General features: G+C 37.8%; 1 long non-coding RNA gene and 1 pseudogene across 1 annotated transcript; one reads left to right on the top strand and one right to left on the bottom strand.

Annotated features, from left to right (window-relative positions):
* Positions 1-486: 486 nt before the first annotated feature.
* Positions 487-1,712, bottom strand: LOC120117050 (annotated as a pseudogene).
* Positions 590-18,602, top strand: LOC120117051. The gene is made up of 3 exons (XR_005515597.1): positions 590-711; positions 7,376-7,379; positions 18,592-18,602. It is a non-coding gene; the product is annotated as an uncharacterized LOC120117051 (long non-coding RNA).
* Positions 18,603-19,944: the final 1,342 nt, after the last annotated feature.

Below are 19,944 nucleotides of genomic sequence, written 5' to 3'. Positions count from 1 at the left end.
TGTTGCTCTTCCAAAATCTTCTGCAAATACCTCGCATGTTTCTCGATGCGTAACTGAAGCGACTTTGTAGTATGCAATTGAAAAGAGCATACATGAACAAAGACAATCAATCTTAAAATGATTTCACTATGAACATAATAAATACCTCAAGTTGTCATGTAATGTTTCTGTACTTCCATTTGATTTGCAGAGCTTCAGAGATAAGATTGCCCCTAGAACTGAAAAGAACGAAGAGAAACATTTTACCCTGTCTTGTACAAGTAAACCAGAAAGTAGAAACTACACATTAGAGAAAATAAAACAATAATTTACCCATTATTTTTCTTTCCATCACTTATGCTTGAAGCTTCTTTCTTTTCTTCAGAGCTGAGAGTCTTCTTCTCTGAGAATCTCCCAAGGCACAATCATGTCAAAGGCTTTGTGGAACATGTTTATTACAAAGAAATTGAACAGCGGAAACACAAGGACAAGTAATGTATCCATTACCTTCTTCTTCTCAGGCATATTTGGCAAGTCGATATTTCTATAAAGGTAAAACATGATAATAAGATGTAGGGCCAATATTAGTAGTAAATAAAAAAGAACATGTGCTTCATCATATTATAGAATTGTTCAAGTACTTGTAAGTGGCTCTTCACATGGTAGATAGTCAAACCTTCAACATTCATAAGCTTTAATACACCCTTTGGGGTTGCATCTGCATCATGTAATGTAATCAGCTTTTCCTACTGCTTTCTTGGATATGTTTATTTTGAGAATATAATAAATTGCATAACCTTCTTACTTTCGGGTCCATCGAGCTTGCTGACAGCCTTTAGAAAACTCGTGCAGTCAGGAGTCCATCGCATTGTCGGCTTGTGAACGGCTGCTGGATCAGACGGAGCATGACTTGCAGGACCATCAATACATGTTGCAGAAGAGATTTTGGTTTGTTAACCTACAGTTGGCTTTGATGAAGGCTGAGGTGTTTCGTATATTTCCGAACATACATCAGTATTTAAAGCAAGAACGGTGAGATTAAAGAGTAAACGATTGTGTTTTGTTTCTCCAGTTTCGTCTCAGATCATCGTAATTACTATCAACAATTTGATATTATCAAGATGTAACTTACTTACCTCAACTCTGGGATTTTCTCCATGGTCATTGATAGCTATGTCGAGTTCATCGGATAAGAAATGAAGCTACTTGTTCGGTGAGGGTGAAGTTATCATTTTCACAATGCATACCATGAAAGCAACCATCACAAGCATCCCCAGGGATATTAAGGAAGTCCATAATAACTTCTGAGTGGTCCTCATTATATGGATTGTTCAAATCCTCACTAAAAACCACGGGAGATTTTGATGAATCGCCTGAGAAATGAAGGTGGCATGTGGGAGGATGTGGAAGAAAAGGAAAACTTCCAAGCTGTAGCTGGTTTCCGACGTCGATGAAGCTGACAAATAAACTGGAACAGACTCAGAAGAACGTGAAAATCCACTCTAGCAACAGAACTTTTAGAGCTGGGGCTACTCGAACCAGAGTTAGAATTATTCTTTTCAAGTGGAAATGGAGAGGAACAATCACAGCCAACCAAGATCGACATCTAAGTCGACTCTCTGAAAATTATGAATTGGGGATACTGCAATAGGATATGGCTCTTCAATTCCCTTGATAGGTTCGCTTTGAGTAACAGTTACTGCAATAGTATTGGATGATATCCCAACCTTCATCTTGTTCCCAGATGGACAGATACCTGAATATTGTCGAAATGTAGTGTCAATAATGAGAAACAAAGATCTTCAATAGCAGTGCAGTGATCTAATCTCAAGGCTATTTCAAGACTAAGCTCATACAAAGTTAAATGTGCCACCACAAGAGTCAGATAAGGGCATGTCTATGAAAGGATTGCACTTTTTGTCACCGAATTTGAATTCTTCAGATGATTATATCTGCAAACCGAGTCTGTTGCAGTGATCAGTAAATTAAAGAGGAAAAGATTAAAGTAACAAAACAACCTCTAACATGACCAGATAATTACTAAAGAACACAAATGAAATCTAGAATAACCAGATAATTATTAAAGAACAATAGTGAAACCTGAGCAGTAAAAGCACTAGATGTCTTATTGACCGCTATAGGCTGGCTTTCTTGGCAAACAGGGAAAGCTTCGAAGCACTAAAATGCCTGAATGATGCATGTAGATGTTTTTCATTTAACAGCAACAATACAATAAGATTAACTAACATTACAAGCATCTTAAGCAAAAAGGGTCACACAAAAAATCAACACCGTAAAGCTTAAAAACGTCACATGTTTAAGAAAAAATTCTTCATTTCATAAAGTTTAAATATGTAATTTCTTTTAAGTAGTTAAACAGACACAGAGTCAAGCAGAGTGACAGAGATGGGGAGGATGGAATTCATGTCTCCAAGGGTCCAACAGATCGAAGTTTTTTCAGTTGAAAGTTGACACAAAAAAATAGCTTTTTCGTTGAAAGTTGACACAAAAAAATAGCTTTTTCGAAACCTCAAAGCCAAGAGGAAAGAAAAACACCTGCATTCTAATATCAAATTAACTCAACATAATCACAACTTAAAAGCATCAGTTCTCTTCATAAATTAGAATTGCAGTAAGAAAAATAGGTGCGCTGTGGATTCAGTTACATTCCTGGTTACTATATGTGGACACCCGTTTTTGTCCGGGTTTTTTTTTTACCGTTATTTTATTATATTATTATTATCGTTTTTTTATATAAATTAATTACATGTATTTTTGCAGGCCAAATTAAGGCCTGATTACAATTGCCCAGAGACCGGGAGCCCAACACCCATCAGATTAGGGTTTCAAACCCTAAATCAGTTTAGGGTTTCAAACCCTAAATCAGTTAGGGTTTCAAATCCTAAATCAGTTTAGGGTTTCAAACCCTAAATCAGTTTAGGGTTTCAAACCCTAAATCAGTTTAGGGTTTCAAACCCTAAATCAGTTTAGGGTTTCAAACCCTAAATCAGTTTAGGGTTTCAAACCCTAATCCCCTAACTACACAGCCGCCGCCAAGCCAGAATCCAATCCCTCAGCCGCACGTTGATCTTCACCAGTCATGCCTGAGCGCGTGAGCAACCGTGAGCCAATCACCGAGCCACCAAGCCGAGGTGTCCCGTCGCCGCCGACTGCTCTCCTGCATGAACAGTGACCCAATCAAATAACAGTGGCCTAACTTACCCCAAATCTAAAAAAAACCCATTAGAATAGCATCCTAAAATCCCGAAAAATCTGGATTTTATTCACCCAATCAGAGAAATCAAATCCTATCTACCTAGATATCATCATCATCTCACCAGGAATCCAGAGAAAGCAAAGAAAAGAAGCCAGGGAAACGAAAGAAAAAAGAAAAAAAAAACCAGAGGAGACAGAGGGAAATTCGAAACAAAAAAAAAAACAGAAGAAAAAGGGGAGAAAAGAAAAAAGTTTTACCTTTCTAACCCCACCGTGGATCTCTCTGTGACTTCTCCGATCCCAGCTAGCCCCATTTCTGAAGGTAAAGCCTTTGTTTTTTCTGGTTTTGGGGGGAAGTCCGGTTCGGGTGGTAAGTTGTGGGTTTGGGTTCTAGAGGTTGGGTTTTCAAAGGAGAGGTCGTTAGTGGGGGATAGTTGATCGGTTTAGGTTTAGTGGCCACTGATTAGCGGTGGCAGGAGGCTTGGTCGCCCCATGGCGGTGAGCCGAGGGAGAGTTCTCTCCCACGGGTTTGGGTCTGCGGCTCAGTTTAGGTCCCTGCAGCTTTGTAATGGTTGTAATCTTGCCACTTTAATGAAATTCCATCATTTCATTTGAGCTTTTATTTTATTTTTGTTACATTTTCGTCATTATTTGCTATAAACATTTTTTGGGTTATATTTGTGCTTCAGCCATCAAATTAATTTTTATACATGTGCAGTATGTTTATTGTTGGTTCATTTTAGTCACTATTTACTATGTAAAGAAATACATGTTTTATTCATGTTTATAATCCATGTATTTTGATTCTGAATGCATTTTGATCACTACTTTTATATATTGGGTTAAATGCTGAATATGGCTTGCTTGTTTTACTTTCATTTTATTTTAGTCCTTAATAATATTGTTGAGTTATTTTGGTTCTAGTATTTGTATTTTTAATGTTTTATTTGGGTTCTGTTTGTTTTGTAATGCTGTTTAGTCCTTTAGTTTCTGTTTTTGGCATTTTGGTCCTTTAACTTTCTGTTATTGATTTTAGTATTTTAAATTCCTGTTTTGATGTTTAGCCCTTGAAGATTCTGTTTTTACTGTTTTAGTTCCCAAAATTCTTTTGTTTTTATTATTATTTTGGTTTCTAAAGTTCTTGTATCTATTTGGTTCTTTAATTTCCTTTATTTTTGCAGTTGGTCCCTAATATTTTTTTGTCATTTTAGCTCTTTTAATTTCCGTTAATTATATTTTATTGCCTTTAATGATTTATTTTGGTATTTTATTTGGTTTGTAATATTAGTGTTTGCTTTTCAATCCTTTATACATGTATAGTAAATGTTTTATTTAATATTGTAAATATTTTATGTGTCATTTGCGATCATATTTGTTTCTATTTTATTTCCTTAGTTGTTAATTTCATTCAAATATTTTTCAAGAACATGAATTTGTAGAACGGGCGTGGAAAGTATCACTGGATCGAGGTGGTACAATCCGATACGACGTTCAAGCTGAATAAATAAAAATGCAAATTTTTCCTTTTACAAGCTTATAGAATTATTTTTTATTGTTATTTTTTTTTGATGTTCATATTGTTTGATATTTAAATTTTAATCTTTATTATTATTTCTTCATTGAATTAATATGAGTGATGTATGTTTTGGAAAAATAAATATGATGTATTTTATGTCAATTTTCGTATTTTTTAAAAAAAAAAATATTCTTTACAAGTAAGAAATAGACGAGGTAGCTTTCCCGGCGGAGGATTGCAAATCTCGGGATTTCTTATGAGAAAAGGATTTTTTATTTTTTAACTAATATTCAATAAATAGATCATAATTTATTTATTATTATATTTTCATAATTTTTATTGTATAATGGTTGTTATGTTAATATTAACGATACATAAATTAAACATATTTTATTTTCTACTCATGACGATGTTATTTAGTGGTAATTCAAAGATAGGATATACTTTATAGATAAGAAATAGATGAGATAGCTTTCCCGTTGGAGGATTGCAAATCTTGAGATTTCTTACCAAGTGAAGTATTTCTATTATTTTAACAAATATTCAATAAATAGATCATATTTTTTACTAAATTCGAAATTATAATTTCCATTTACGACGATGAGTAAGCTACACAGTACCAATTTTGGGCGTGTGGGGGTGTTTACCCTTCCCCACACGTAACCGACTCCCGAACCTTTTAAATGAATCTTTGGTAACGTAGACCAAATTTTTGTCTTATAAAATTATTTTTCTTAAAATTTTTTAAAAGACGTTTTTAGGTATTTGACTACCTAATCCAAAGGTCGATGGCGACTCGAAATTTAATCCAAATTAATCCAAAATACTCAATTTTTCAAAATAAAAGTCATAATTGTTTTTTAAAAAAAATACTTAATTGTTTTTAAAAAAAATGGTTATGATAGCTTGGCGACTCTGCTGGGGACGTCTAGAGAGTCAGGCTGTCGGTTGCTTATATATGGTCGTTATGGTGGAAATTATAAGTTCGAATCTTTAGTAAACTATGATCTATTTATTGAATTTTTATGTATTATTTATCTCTTTATTATATAACATTTTAATTGTTTTCATTTTTTCAGATTTTTAGTTCTCGTTGAGTGTTTTTTTCCTGTTTTTGAGTCAAAGGTTTGTTTGTTTCTCACACACATCACTTTCATTAGCATAACATGAGCTCTAGACATGAGTTTCGATCCAAATTAGTTAGGGTAATTGCTTTACTCTCGTAAGAATTATTCTTCGTATGAGTTTTAGCAAATAACCCATGGGATACATACCTTATACCTTCGTAGGAATTTATTCCTCGTCTGGGTATAAGGCAGTGAATCCCTCGAATTGAACTCGGTCCGTTTGAAACCTGTAATGGGTGAGGATTGAGGGTTTGGTAGCCAAGGGGGCACTGACATCAATGACGATTCGAGTTCCTTTTTTTCCTGTTAGAGCTGAAACCATGCATATAGTGAACCATAGAACGGTCACACTAGGTAGATCATACTGAACCTCTGTCCGTCAATAGGTACCCAAAATAGGCGTACACAATGGAGAAACCCTCTAACCTTTTTATTTATTTATTTATTTTTGTGTGTAGAATAGATTTATTCTTTAAAGCATGTGAAATAGAATTTAGGTGCAGTTAGAATTTAATTAATTTAGGAGGGTAGAGAGCATGTTGGGTAGGACCCTTTTTGAGGAATATTATTCGGGTAGATAATACATAAAAAATAGATTTATTTCCTGTTTTATATATCTTTTATGTTAAATTTATACAATTGTTTTGACTAACTGTTTTGTTTGTTTTGTTTATTTTTTTCATACTGCATAGACATATCATTAGAAAAGGCGATTGATCTGTGAGTATCGATAAAGTGGAAAGACTTTCACGATGGAAAGGAGTTTCTAAACAAAGAAGTGAATCCAGCAGATGTAAGAACTGGTCCGAAGCCAAGCAGAAAGAGCAGGGAGATAGTCTATCAGGGAACTACGTGTCGGATCTGTCTGATTATACACCAGCTTCTTTAAAACAGAATGAGCTTCAGGGATTGAAAACAATTTGGGAAAGTTGGAATCTTATTGAGAGGCAAGCTTTTCAGCAGACTTATGGGGATATTTCATCTGATATACGTGAAGGTAGACCCGTTCTCATACGATGCATAATAACAGTTTTGGAATCCGGCCTATAGTTGTTTCACATTCAACCGAGAGGACATGACTCCAACCCTCGCGGAATACCAATTTCTGTTGAATTTGACAAGCGTTAAAGTAGACAAAGTTACTGATCGATAAAAGGGCCTTCTTTAAGTCAAAGCTTGCAAAGATCTCGGGCACAAGCGACAAATGGGTAAATGATCGCTTGCAACGCAAGGGAGAAAGTGGGAGTGCCGTGGTCTCACTTACAAAAGATAGCTGAAGCATGTAGATGAAAACGTGCGTAGAGATGATTTGCTTTGGGTATATATGGTTTGGTAATCTTTCCAAAATGTTTGGGATTGATCGAGCTAGCAGTAGTCGATTTGGTTGAGAAGTTAGGAAGAGAGATGAATCCAGTCCATGCAATTCTTGCTGAAACTTTCCGATCTTTGAATATATGTAGAAGGTTGGGGGGAGGTCGTTTTATGGGTTGTGCTCAATTGCTTACTGTGTGGATCAGAAGCCATTTCTGGAAGGAAGAAAAGTCAACTATAACCGTTTTTTGAAAGATTATTCTCCTGTCGCTGAGTACCTTACGAAGGAGTGGCCTGAAGTATCTCAGAAAGATCAATGGATTGATTTCTTCCGGAATCTACAAAGTCAAAACATAGCATGGCGAACACCGTGGCTGATGCATACACAAATCTTGTTCAAGTGCGGAGATTTGGACTGGATCATATTACTGGGACTGTGGGGAGGAGTGGGATACGCTCCTTTGTTTGAGACAGTACGGTGCCCGACAGTTTGTTCCCGTGACTCATGGGTTGACTGGTGCTGAATTTGATTATAAGAAGGCAATTATAGAAAGAAAATCAAAGATGTGGCTGATTCCTGGAGGATGACTTTTAGGACTAAAGTAATTGGAGCGGATGTTATCTTGACGCCTGATTATGAAGCCTGGAGAATCAGGAGGGTAAATGATAAGATACCTTTAACATCTGGAGAGGGATCAAGGTCGATAGAAGAACAAATCAGAAATATCCCTTCGAATTTGGAAATCCAAAGAATTGAGTTTGAAATGGAAAAGGCTAAAGATTCCAAGAAAATAGAAGAGATGGAGAGAGAAACTTCATGTTGACTATGAGGCTGAATTTCATGCCAGACAATTTATAATGAGAGAACGGAAAGAGGAGGTGGAAGCCGATTTAGAAGAATTAAAAAAAGATTATCAAAGGGTGCAGCAAGTGAGAAAGAAACTGGATCCAGAGAATTAGCGGCTGCAAGACGTCGAATCAAAAGTCTGGAAATTGAGAACAAGTGTCAGATCAAAATAGAAGCTGGAAAAGCAAAAGTATGCGAGCTAGAGGCCGATAAAAAGGAATTGATCAAGCAGTATAAAGCTGAGGCTCGTAGAGCTCAAAAACTCAATGAAGAAAAAGAAGTCAGCCTGAAAGAATTAGAAGAAGAAAAGAATCAAGTCCATGGGTTAAAAACTGAGATGAACAGTATAATTGAGGACTTTGAGGACAAAGATCGAAGAATTTTAGAGCTCGAAGAAGAAAGAAAGCAAAAGAAAGAAGAGATGTGGTCTGAGAGACAGGGATGGAATCGATTCCTCGATAGAAAGCAAGCAGAGATTGGATCGTGGATGCAGAGATTCTCGACAAAAAGTCAGCAAGTAGATGAGCTCACGGAGAAATGGGAGAATTACAGATGAGATTCGAACATGAGATGAACCAATCTCGAACTATGAATGATGAGCTCAAAAGTCATGTATCGAACCTTGAGCAATCCCTTCTGCAAGTGCAAGTTCCTCCCGCTTCAGTGGACCTAAGAGTTGCTCTCGAAGAAAACAAATCCTTCCAGAAGGAAATCAGAGAATTGAAAGGTGAACTCCAGAAATGTCGAATTCATATTACCAATCTAGAAAAAGAGATCAAACGCATCAATAAGGGATGGGAAAATACATATGAGCACTATCGATCCTTGGTAGAAGAACGCGAGCGCATGGGGGAAGCTATTGCTCAAATGGGTGAAGTGGCTCGGTACATGAATGAATTAGCCAATAGAGCGGAGATCATCCAACTGCGCACAAATCGTTTCTGAATATACAAGGGAGATCATCGCCGTTATGAATGAAATTGTAGAGCTGAGTCTGAGGGCTAGGCCTTATATGTAATAGAACTCCTTTGTAATGAGTGAAACTTTTTATCCAATGAAAGTATTTCCGAATGGTTACTGCTTGGGTCAACGCCTTTTATTTGCATTTCATACTTGCATCATTCATTATGCATAAGTATATTCATCATTTATAATGCATCACCAATAAAATGTACCATTTATAGCACATTACCAATAATATGCATTCGAATTTAAAAGAACAATAAAATTAATTTCCGAAGGGTTATGTGACAGACGATTCTGGCAAGTAAGAACTCCAATCCTTATCACACGCGAAGTAGAGCCATGGAGGCCAAGCTTGATCAATTAAAGAAAGAAATGCAAGAATATTTGCTAAGAATACAACAAGAATGGCAGGCAAAGATGGATCAGTCACAAAAGTCAATTATAGATCAAATCCTGCAAGCCAGGCTAATATGATGAATGAGATGATGACCAAGATGTCTGGGTTACGTACTGAAACAGTTAAAGAACCAAGCGCTGCCCTGTTGAAGTTTCTAGGCAGGAGTCTACCCCGAGACTAGTTATCTCACCTGAAAAGCTAGTGGAACATCCTGCAGGGTCTTCAGCTGTAAAGGTTCAAATGGCCACGACTAACCCTCAAAACAGTCCTTATGAGTATATTGATGTAGATCCTGAGGAAATGGAGAAACCTAAAACGGAAGTACCAGAGCATTTAAAAGATTGGTGCAAAGGGTTTTTTAAAGAAATGGGAAAGCAGGGTTCTCAAGACGGAATGAATGCAGAGGAATTGAGTCTTGTGCCAGACCTAGTATTACCACCAAAGTTCAAATGCCGGAATTTGAAAAGTATGATGGAAAAACTTGTCATGTTGCTCACTTGACCATGTTTTGTCGAAGAATGACAGGATTCGTGAAGGATGATGGGCTATTAATTCACTGTTTCCAGGCCAGCTTGACGGGGTCAGCTGTTAGATGGTATAACCAATTAACCCGAGCTAAAATAGGGTCTTGGAAGGATTTGGCCAATGCGTTTAAAGAACATATCAACACGTTACCGATATGATGCCTGATCGTGTCACTCTCCAAAATATGGAGATGAAGCATAATGAGACCTTCCGACAGTACGCTCAGTGCTGGAGGGATATTGCTGCTCAAGTGCACCACCACTTATTGAGAGGGAGTTTATAACCATGTTTATAGATACGTTAAAATCTCCTTATATTGATCATATTAGGAGTGGCAACTAAGAGCTTCTCTGATATCGTGATGTGCGGAGAGATGATTGAGAGAGCATTAAAGAAGGGGCAGATTGTCGGTAGCCAAACTTCTGTAAAGAAACCCTATGTGAAAAGGAAAGAAGGAGAAGTGAATAATATAAATTTCTCTGTGAGTAAGCCGAAGATGGGAAATTCTCTTCATCCCAAGGAGAGACTAAGCGCGAGCATAACAATGAAAGGATGACGTTCACTCCCATACCAATGACTTACAGCGAGCTCTTCCATGGATTAGTCCAAGCTCACGTAGTGTCACCAAAATTCATTGATCCAATTAAACCACCTTATCCAAAATGGTTCAACGAAAATGAGACATGCGAATATCATGCAAATCTCAGAGGACATAACATTGAAAAGTGTCTCGCTTTTAAAAGAGTGGTGGAGGATCTGATCAAGAGAAAGGTGGTGTCCTTTAATGACTCTGAAGCACCATGTGTTGCTGCAAACCCGCTTCCAAATCATCAGAATCAGGGAGAACGTTATTGAGGAAAATCAGAGTTAAAAGGAGAATTGAAGAAATAAAAACACCACTGAAGTTGGTATATGCTCAAATAAAGGAGAGAGGGTTGTTGAGCCCTAGAAATGAATGCTCAATGGAAAAAACAGAGAACTTTGTGAATACCATGGTGAAAATGGTCATCAGATTCAGGACTGTCAAGAATTCAGGCAAATAGTCCAAGAATTAATGAACAAGCAGGAGTTGCAGTTCTATGAAGAAAGAATGAGTGAGAATGAAAGATATATCTGCGCTTCTGAAGAAAATTCAAGGGAAGCTGAAAAGTTTAAAAAAGCCTGTCCTGGTCATATCGAAGCCAAATTACGAGGCCAGCAGTGGAAGTATAACATCTAGGGTGGTGATCAAAACCCCTGCGCCTTTTGCCTACAAGAGTAACAAGAGTGTTCCCTGGGACTATACATGCCAAATTAATACTCCTGAGAGTAAGGAGGAAGAGGTTGCTGAAGTTGGATTTTTCACCAGGAGTGGAAGATGCTATGCTCCTGGAAAGGCTGATAAAGCAAGAGATGTGGTTATTAAAGATCCTGATGATAAATTGAATGAGCCTGTTAAGATTGAGGAGGCTCAGGAATTTTAAAGTTTCTGAAACACAGCGAGTATAATATTGTGGAACAGCTTCATAAGACCCCAGCGCGGATTTCAATGTTATCTCTACTGTTGCATTCGGAAGTACATCGAAATACTCTGATCAAAGTGCTGAATGAAACTTTTGTAGGGAAGGATATACCAGTGGAACGGGTGGACAGGATGGTAAATCATATTAATGCAGATAATTTTATTTATTTTTATGATGACGAATACCTGAAGAAGGAAAAGGCAGGGGCAAGGCTTTACACATTACGGCTCATTGCAAAGGAGTATCGTCTCAGGTGTATTAATTGACAACGGATCGGCCTTGAATGTTATGCCATTCGCCACTCTAAATAGACTTCCTGTGGATGTATCACAAATGAGGGTTTGTAGCAATGCTGTAAGGGCATTTGATGGGACGGAACGCAAGATAATGGGGAAGATGATTATCCCTCTCAGAATTGGCCCTACAACATTTGAAGTAGATTTTGTTGTCATGGATATTCATCCGAGTTATAGTTGCTTGCTAGGGAGACCCTGGATTCACATGGCTGGGGCAGTTCCTTCCTCCCTTCACCAAAAGCTCCGATTCATTGTTGATGGGACTCTGGTGACCATCAAAGCGGAAGAAGATATCATTGCCTCTATCACTACAGATGCACCATATGTAGGGGTAGATGAAAATGCACTAGAGTCCTCCTTCCAGTCCTTGGAATTTGTTAATGCTACTTTTATTTCTGAAGGCAAAAGAATTCCCATTCCTCATCTTTCAAAAAATACAAAGATGCAATTAAAGGAGACCTTAGCTAGAGGAGCAAAGGTAGGGAAAGGCTTGGGAAAGAAATTGCAAGGAATCTGAAGGGTCGGCTCCAGTTCCTAAAAGAAATTATTTTGGTCTCGGATACAAACCAACGTACCATGATAAAGTCAAGGATGCACAAAAGCTTAAGGAAAGTAGGAAGGCAAGAGTAAAGGGAGAAGATCTTGTTTGGGGACCCATGGTCATTCCACCACTCTCCAAATCTTTTGTGTCTGGAGGATTTGTGATTGGCACGCTGAAACAGTCAGGAGATATTGAAGATACAGAATTGTTGAAAATTTATTGGGAAGCCTGAGCATCAACGTTATCACAGAAGATTCTACTGGAGAGTGTTCATTGGCATCAATCGTCCGTGTCCTCCTGGCTATGTTTTGAACAATTACACTGTTGAAGAACTCCCTGTGTTCTATAAGCACTTTCAAAGTAATGCATAATAACAAATCTGTCTCCTTTTGACCCAAATATAATAGGGCTTTTGTAAAAGGACAAATTGTTATTTGTCATTGCTTTAATGAAACAGTGTTCTCTTTCATTCTAATCTTAGCAAGTATTTTATTCATCTCTTGAGTATTCTTTATTCTTATTGATAATTATTCTCTTGATAAATATTAGATAAAATTTTTGTCCACAGCCAAATATACTCCTTTTGATTCGCAGGTCTTCAGATATCAACTGTTCGAGTAATGATACTTTTGAACCACAAATTGATTTGAAAATGACATGTGTCTCGAAGAATCTGAGGGTTATAAAGATGAAGAGGAATGTGAGTTAAACTCTGAGCTTGTTAGAATGATGGAGCAAGACAGACAAATATTGCCCTACAAAGAGACAACTGAAACAATAAATTTGGGAACAGAAGAGGATATAAAGGAAGTTAAAATTGGCACTTCACTCTCACCAAAATAAAAGATGGTCTTATAAGCCTTCTTCGGGAATATAGGGATGTGTTTGCTTGGTCTTATCAAGATATGCCGGGGTTGGAAACCGACATTGTGATGCACAAGCTGCCAATAAAGCCGGAATACAAGCCTGTTCAGCAAAAACTTCGAAGAATGAGACCAGATATGCTATTAAAAATCAAGGAAGAAGTGAAGAAACAATTCGATGCTGGATTTTTACAAGTGGCCAAGTACCCTGAATGGGTAGCAAACATAGTGCCAGTTCCAAAGAAAGATGGCAAAGTTCGGATGTGTGTTGACTACCGGGATCTCAATCGAGCGAGCCCCAAAGATAATTTTCCACTCCCACATATCGATACTTTGGTTGACAATACGGCTGGTCATGCTCTTTCTCTTTCATGGATGGTTTCTCAGGTTACAATCAAATTAAGAGGACCCAGAAGACATGGAAAGACAACTTTTGTGACAATGTGGGGTACGTTTTGCTACAAGGTGATGCCCTTTGGACTTAAGAACCGGGGCAACATATCAAAGAGCCATGGTTACGTTGTTCCACGATATGATGCACAGGGATATAGAAGTGTACGTGGATGATATGATTGCCAAATCACAAACTGGAGAAGAACATGTAAAGGTCTTAAGGAAACTATTTCTAAGATTAAAGAAATACCAGCTCAAGCTTAACCCGGCCAAGTGCATTTGGAGCTACTTCAGGGAAGTTATTGGGATTTGTAGTCAGTGAGAATGGGATAGAAATAGATCCTGATAAAGTCAAAGCAATTTGGAATTACCTCCCCCTAGAACGCAAAAGGAAGTACGAGGTTTTCTGGGAAGGTTAAATTATATTGCCAGATTCATCTCTCAGTTGACCGAGAAATGTGATCCAATATTCCGATTACTGAGAAAGCAAAACCAGGAGAATGGGATGATAGTTGCCAAGAATGCTTCGATAGAATTAAGAGTTACTTAATTACTGCTCCTGTCTTGATGCCACCAATCCCAAACAAACCATTGATTTTATATTTGACTGTCTTTGAGAAGTCAATGGGATGTGTGTTGGCCCAACATGACGAAGCTGGAAGAAGAGAACGAGCTATTTACTATCTCAGTAAGAAATTCACTGACTGTGAGACTTGATACTCCCATCGAAAAGCTGTGTTGTGCTTTGGTATGGACTAAGAGGCTGAGACAATATTTGTTGTATCATACTACCTGGTTGATATCAAGACTGGATCCGTTAAAGTACCTGATGGAATCAACGGCTCTAACTGGAAGGATGGCGAGATGGCAAATGTTGTTGTCCGAATTTGATATAGTCTACATGAACCAGAAATCAGTTAAAGGAAGTGCTATTGCAGATTTCCTGGCAAGCAGAGCGTTAGAAGACTATGAGCCAGTAAAATTTGATTTTCCGAATGAGGACTTGATGAGTATATTTGTTACTGAAGAAGATACTCCGAAAAATGAAGCATGCTATGAGCCAGTAAAATTTGATTTTCCGAATGAGGACTTGATGATATTTGTTACTGAAGAAGATACTCCGAAAAATGAAGCATGGAAAATGAACTTCGATGGCGCTTCTAATGCTGTGGGACATGGAATTGGGGCAATACTAGTTTCACCTGAGGGAGATCATTATCCTTGTACTAGTAGGCTCGCCTTTGAATGCATAACAATATGGCAGAGTATGAAGCATGTATCTTGGGTATTCAAGCTGCATTGAGCGCAAAGTTAGAAGCCTAGAAGTATTCGGCGATTCTGCTCTGGTTATTTATCAGCTTCGTGGGGAATGGATGACTCGAGACTCCAAGTTGATAGAGTACAAGAACTTAGTGATGGAGTTGATCAAAGAGTTTGAAGAAATTTCTTTTGCTATCTTCCTCGTGAAGAAAATCAAATGGCAGATGCCTTGGCTACGTTGGCAGCTATGTTTAAGGCCGATGATCAATTCGAATGATGCCTATTCGGATGAGTATAAGAGAAATGCCAGCTCATTGTTGCAACATAGAGGAAGAGAAGATGATAATCTCCCATGGTATTATGATATTCTCCAATACGTAAAGTATCGGGCTTACCGGCAGAGGCAGCGGAGAATGATAAACGGACCTTAGAAGATTAGCAATGGGTAGTCCTTGATGGAGATATATTGTATAAAAAGGGCAAGGATCAGGTGCTTTTGAGATGTGTGGATAGAATCGAGGCCAAGAAATACTTGAGGAAGTCCATGAAGGAGTTTGTGGAACATGCTAATGGATTCACAATGGTTAGAAAAATCATGAGGTTTGGGTACTATTGGTCCACTATGGAAGGAGATTGTATCAGATTTGCGAAGATGTCATAAATGCCAGATTCATGATAACCAAATACATGTTCCTCCTTCACCACTCCATGTAATGAACGCACCTTGGCCGTTTCAATGGGGGCATCGATGTCATTGGGGCAATTTCACCGAAGGCCTCAAATGGACATCGTTTTATCTTAGTGGCTATAGACTACTTCACCAAATGGGTTGAAGCTGCCTCTTATGCTAATGTCACAAAAGGACAGTGTGCAGATTTCTAAAAGAGAAATCATTTGTAGATATGGAACACCTGAAAGGATCATCACAGATAATGCATTGAATTTGAACAACGATTTAATGAAGGAAGTTTGCACAAAGTTAAAGATCAAACATCACAATTCGGCTCTTATCGCCCAAAAATGAATGGGGCAGTAGAGGCAGCGAATAAAAACATCAAGAAGATCATCACAAAAGCAACTGAAACATATAGAGACTGGCATGAAAAATTACCTTTTGCGTTGCTTGCTTATCGCACGTCCGTTCGTACATCTACTGGGGCAACCCATTCTCTTTGGTATATGGGATGGAAGCAGTTTTACCTGTTGAGGTGGAAATACCTTCTTTGAGAGTATTGATGGAGTTGAAACTGGACGAGGCTGATTGGGTACAAAGTAGGTTTGATCAATTAAATTTGATTGAGGAAAAAAGGCTGAGAGCTATCTGCCATGGCCAAATGTACCAGAAAAGGATGATACGAGCCTATGACAAGAAAGTCAGACCTCGAGAATTTCGTGAAGGTGATTGGTACTAAAAAAGATCCTACCTATGCAAAAGACTTTCGAGGGAAGTGGATGCCGAACTGGGAAGGTCCCTATGTTGTAAAAAAGGCATTCTCAGGAGGAGCTTTGGGTGTTAACAGAAATGGATGGAGAAGATTTGCCTAATCCCGTGAATTCAGATTCGGTCAAGCGATATTACACTTAAAAAAATGATGGAAAAAAAAATGAAATGAAAAATGAAAAAGAAAGAAAAAATAATAAAGGAGGGTTCAAATGAAACCCAAAATGGGCATCTTGAAACCAAAGGAGGATTCGAGTTGAAAATCCGTAATGGACGGCTCGAATATCAGAAATTGAAATGGTGGATTCCTCGGAAGCCTAACGGTTTAGGGAAAGACTCTCATGCTCACACATCTTTTGTACGATCTGAATCTTCGAAACAATGTCAACTTTCGAGAAAGACTTTACTCTGAAAAGTGTCAGATTATGGGGATTTTGAAACAGGTGTTCACAGAGAACACATGCAAAGGCACGCTCCCATCAATCATCAAACAAATCATTGAGGAAAAAGAGGGTTTAAATCAAAGAAATCAGTTTCAACTAATCATACTGTTCCCAAGCAAAGAAGTCCCAATTTAAAGGCATGTAACAAGGAGAGTCCATTCTGAATGAATTTTCTCTGAAAAATCAATCAATGACCAAAGAATCAAAGATGCAAGATAACTCTCTCGGGGTAGATCAGAAGGACCAAGTCAAAGAATATTTAATGAGAGGTCAAGAAAGTAACCAGGCATGGATAAATGCATAAATCGCATGTGTTTGATCAAAGAGTATGAGAGAGTCTCAATGCCAGAACGAACTGAGCATAACCTTTAAACATGCATTAGATCATTCTTAGAGCATATTGATAACATGAAATCTGGCATATAACCATTTTTACAGGATCTTCAAGACTTATTGAAGCAATGAATCAGTCAACATCAACTGACGGACTTCCTCATCACGTAGGAGCCGTGTCAACATTAGGATAACCAGTCGTCCTCATCACGTAGGAACCGAGTTATCACCCTTCCTAAAGATGGCCAGAGTTTTCATCATGTATGAACCGTGTCATCCCCCGGACCAGATCTCTTCATCACGTATGAGCCGTGTCAACCATAGATAACCAGCCGTCCTCATCACGTAGGAACGTGTTATCACCTTTAGATGGCCAGATCTCTTCATCACGTAAGAGCCGTGTCAACCTGATAACCAGCCGTCCTCATCACGTAGGAACCGAGTTATCACCCTTCCTAAAGATGACCAGATTTCCTCATCACGTAGGAGCCGTGTCACCCTTAGACGACCAGACCTCTTCATTGCGTACGAGCAGTGTCGTCCCCACCAACAAAATTATCCATTTTTTAAACCAAAAGGAGGAGGACAGACAAAACGTGTTTTCTTGTCGTCTTTGCCCTATTCTTGTTAACACAAGAATGTGCAAAGAGGGGCAGCTGTGGACACCCGTTTTGTCCGGGTTTTTTTTTACCGTTATTTATTATTATTATATTATCGTTATTTTTATTTAAAATTAATACATGTATTTTTGCAGGCCAAATTAAGGCCTGATTACAATTGGCCCCAGAGACCGGGAGCCCAACAACCATCAGATTAGGGTTTCAACCCTAAATCAGTTAGGGTTTCAAACCCTAAATCAGTTTAGGGTTTCAAACCCTAATCCCCTAACTACACAGCCGCCGCCCAAGCCAGAATCCAATCCCTCAGCCGCACGTTGATCTTCACCAGTCATGCCTGAGCCGCGTGAGCAACGTGAGCCAATCACCGAGCCACCAAGCCGAGGTTGTCCCGTCGGCCGACTGCTCTCCTGCTATGAACAGGACCCAATCAAATAACAGTGGCCTAACTTACCCCAAATCTAAAAAAAAACCCATTAGAATAGCATCCTAAAATCCCGAAAAATCTGGATTTTATTCACCCAATCAGAGAAATCAAATCCTATCTACCTAGATATCATCATCATCTCACCAGGAATCCAGAGAAAGCAAAGATAAAAGAAGCCAGGGAAACGAAAGAAAAAAAGAAAAAAAAAACCAGAGGAGACAGAGGGAATTCGAAACAAAAAAAAACAGAAGAAAAAGGGGAGAAAAGAAAAAAGTTTTACCTTCTCTAACCCCACCGTGGATCTCTCTGTGACCTTCTCGATCCCAGCTAGCCCCATTTCTGAAGGTAAAGCCTTTGTTTTTTTCTGGTTTTGGGGGGAAGTCCGGTTGGGTGGTAAGGGTGGGTTGTGGGTTGGGTTCTAGAGGTTGGGTTTTCAAAGGAGAGGTCGTTAGTGGGGGATAGTTGATCGGTTTAGGTTTAGTGGCCACTGATTAGCGGTGGCAGGAGGCTTGGTCGCCTCCCATGGCGGTGAGCCGAGGGAGAGTTCTCTCCACGGGTTTGGGTCTGCGGCTGAGGAAATGAGGGGGAGAGTAAATGATTTTAGGGTTTTAATATAACCCTTAAAAAGGGTTATATTTCAGACATCGAGCGACGTCGTTTGAGGCATGAGTGAGGCCGAGTGGTGGGGATTAAGGGCTAATAGCCCATTTGGTCCTCTTACCTCTGTAATCTTGCACGCGTATCCTTATAGTTTATGGGGTAACAACAGTTTAGGTCCTGCAGCTTATGTAATGGTTGTAATCTTGCCACTTTAATGAAATTTCCATTTCATTTTGAGCTTTTATTTTATTTTTGTTACATTTCGTCATATTTGCTATTAAACATTTTTGTGGTTATATTTGTGCTTCAGCCATCAAACTTTAATTTATTTATACATGTGCAGTATAGTTTATTTGTTGGTTCATTTTAGTCACTATTACTATGTAAAAGAAATACATGTTTTTATTCTGTTTATAATCCATGTATTTTGATTCTGAAGGCATTTTGATCACTACTTTTATATATTGGGTTAAATGCTGAATATGGCTTGCTTGTTTTACTTTCATTTTTATTTTAGTCCTTAATATATTGTTGAGTTATTTTGGTTCTAGTATTTGTTTTTAATGTTTTATATTTGGGTTCTGTTTTTTGTAATTGCTGTTTAGTCCTTTAGTTTCTTTTTGGCATTTTGGTCCTTTAACTTTCTGTTATTGATTTTAGTATTTTAAATTCCTGTTTTGCTGTTTAGCCCTTGAAGATTTGTTTACTGTTTTAGTTCCCAAAATTCTTTTTTTTTTATATTATTTGGTTTCTAAAGTTTCGATTGTATATTTTGGTTCTTTAATTTCCTGTTTTTGCAGTTTGGTCCCTAATATTTTTTTGTCATTTTAGCTCTTTTAATTTCCGTAATTTATTTTATGCCTTAATGATTTATTTTGGTATTTTAGTTTGGTTTGTAATATTTAGTTGTTTGCTTTTCAATCCTTATACATGTATAGTAAATGTTCTTATTTAATATTGAAATATTTTATGTGTCATTTGCGATCATTTGTTTCTATTTTATTTCCTTAGTTGTTAATTTCATTCAATATTTTTCAAGAACATGAATGTAGAACGGGCGTGGAAAGTATCACTGGATCGAGGTGGTACAATCCGATACGACGTTCAAGCTGAATAAATAAAAATGCAAATTTTCCTTTTACAAGTTATAGACATTATTTTTATTGTTATTTTATTTTTGATGTTCATATTGTTGATATTAAATTTTAATCTTTATTATATTTCTTCATTGAATCTTAATATGAGTGATGTATGTTTTGGAAAAATAAAATATGATGTATTTTATGTCAATTTTCGATTATTTAAAAAAAAAAAATATTCTTTACAGTAAGAAATAGACGAGGT

The sequence above is a fragment of the Hibiscus syriacus genome, unplaced genomic scaffold (genome assembly GCF_006381635.1).
Source record: "Hibiscus syriacus cultivar Baekdansim isolate YM2019G1 unplaced genomic scaffold, ASM638163v2 tig00110318_pilon, whole genome shotgun sequence".
Lineage (NCBI taxonomy): Eukaryota > Viridiplantae > Streptophyta > Magnoliopsida > Malvales > Malvaceae > Hibiscus > Hibiscus syriacus.
The sequence above is the reverse complement of the archived record's forward strand: the minus strand, read 5'-3'. Positions and strand labels throughout refer to the sequence as shown.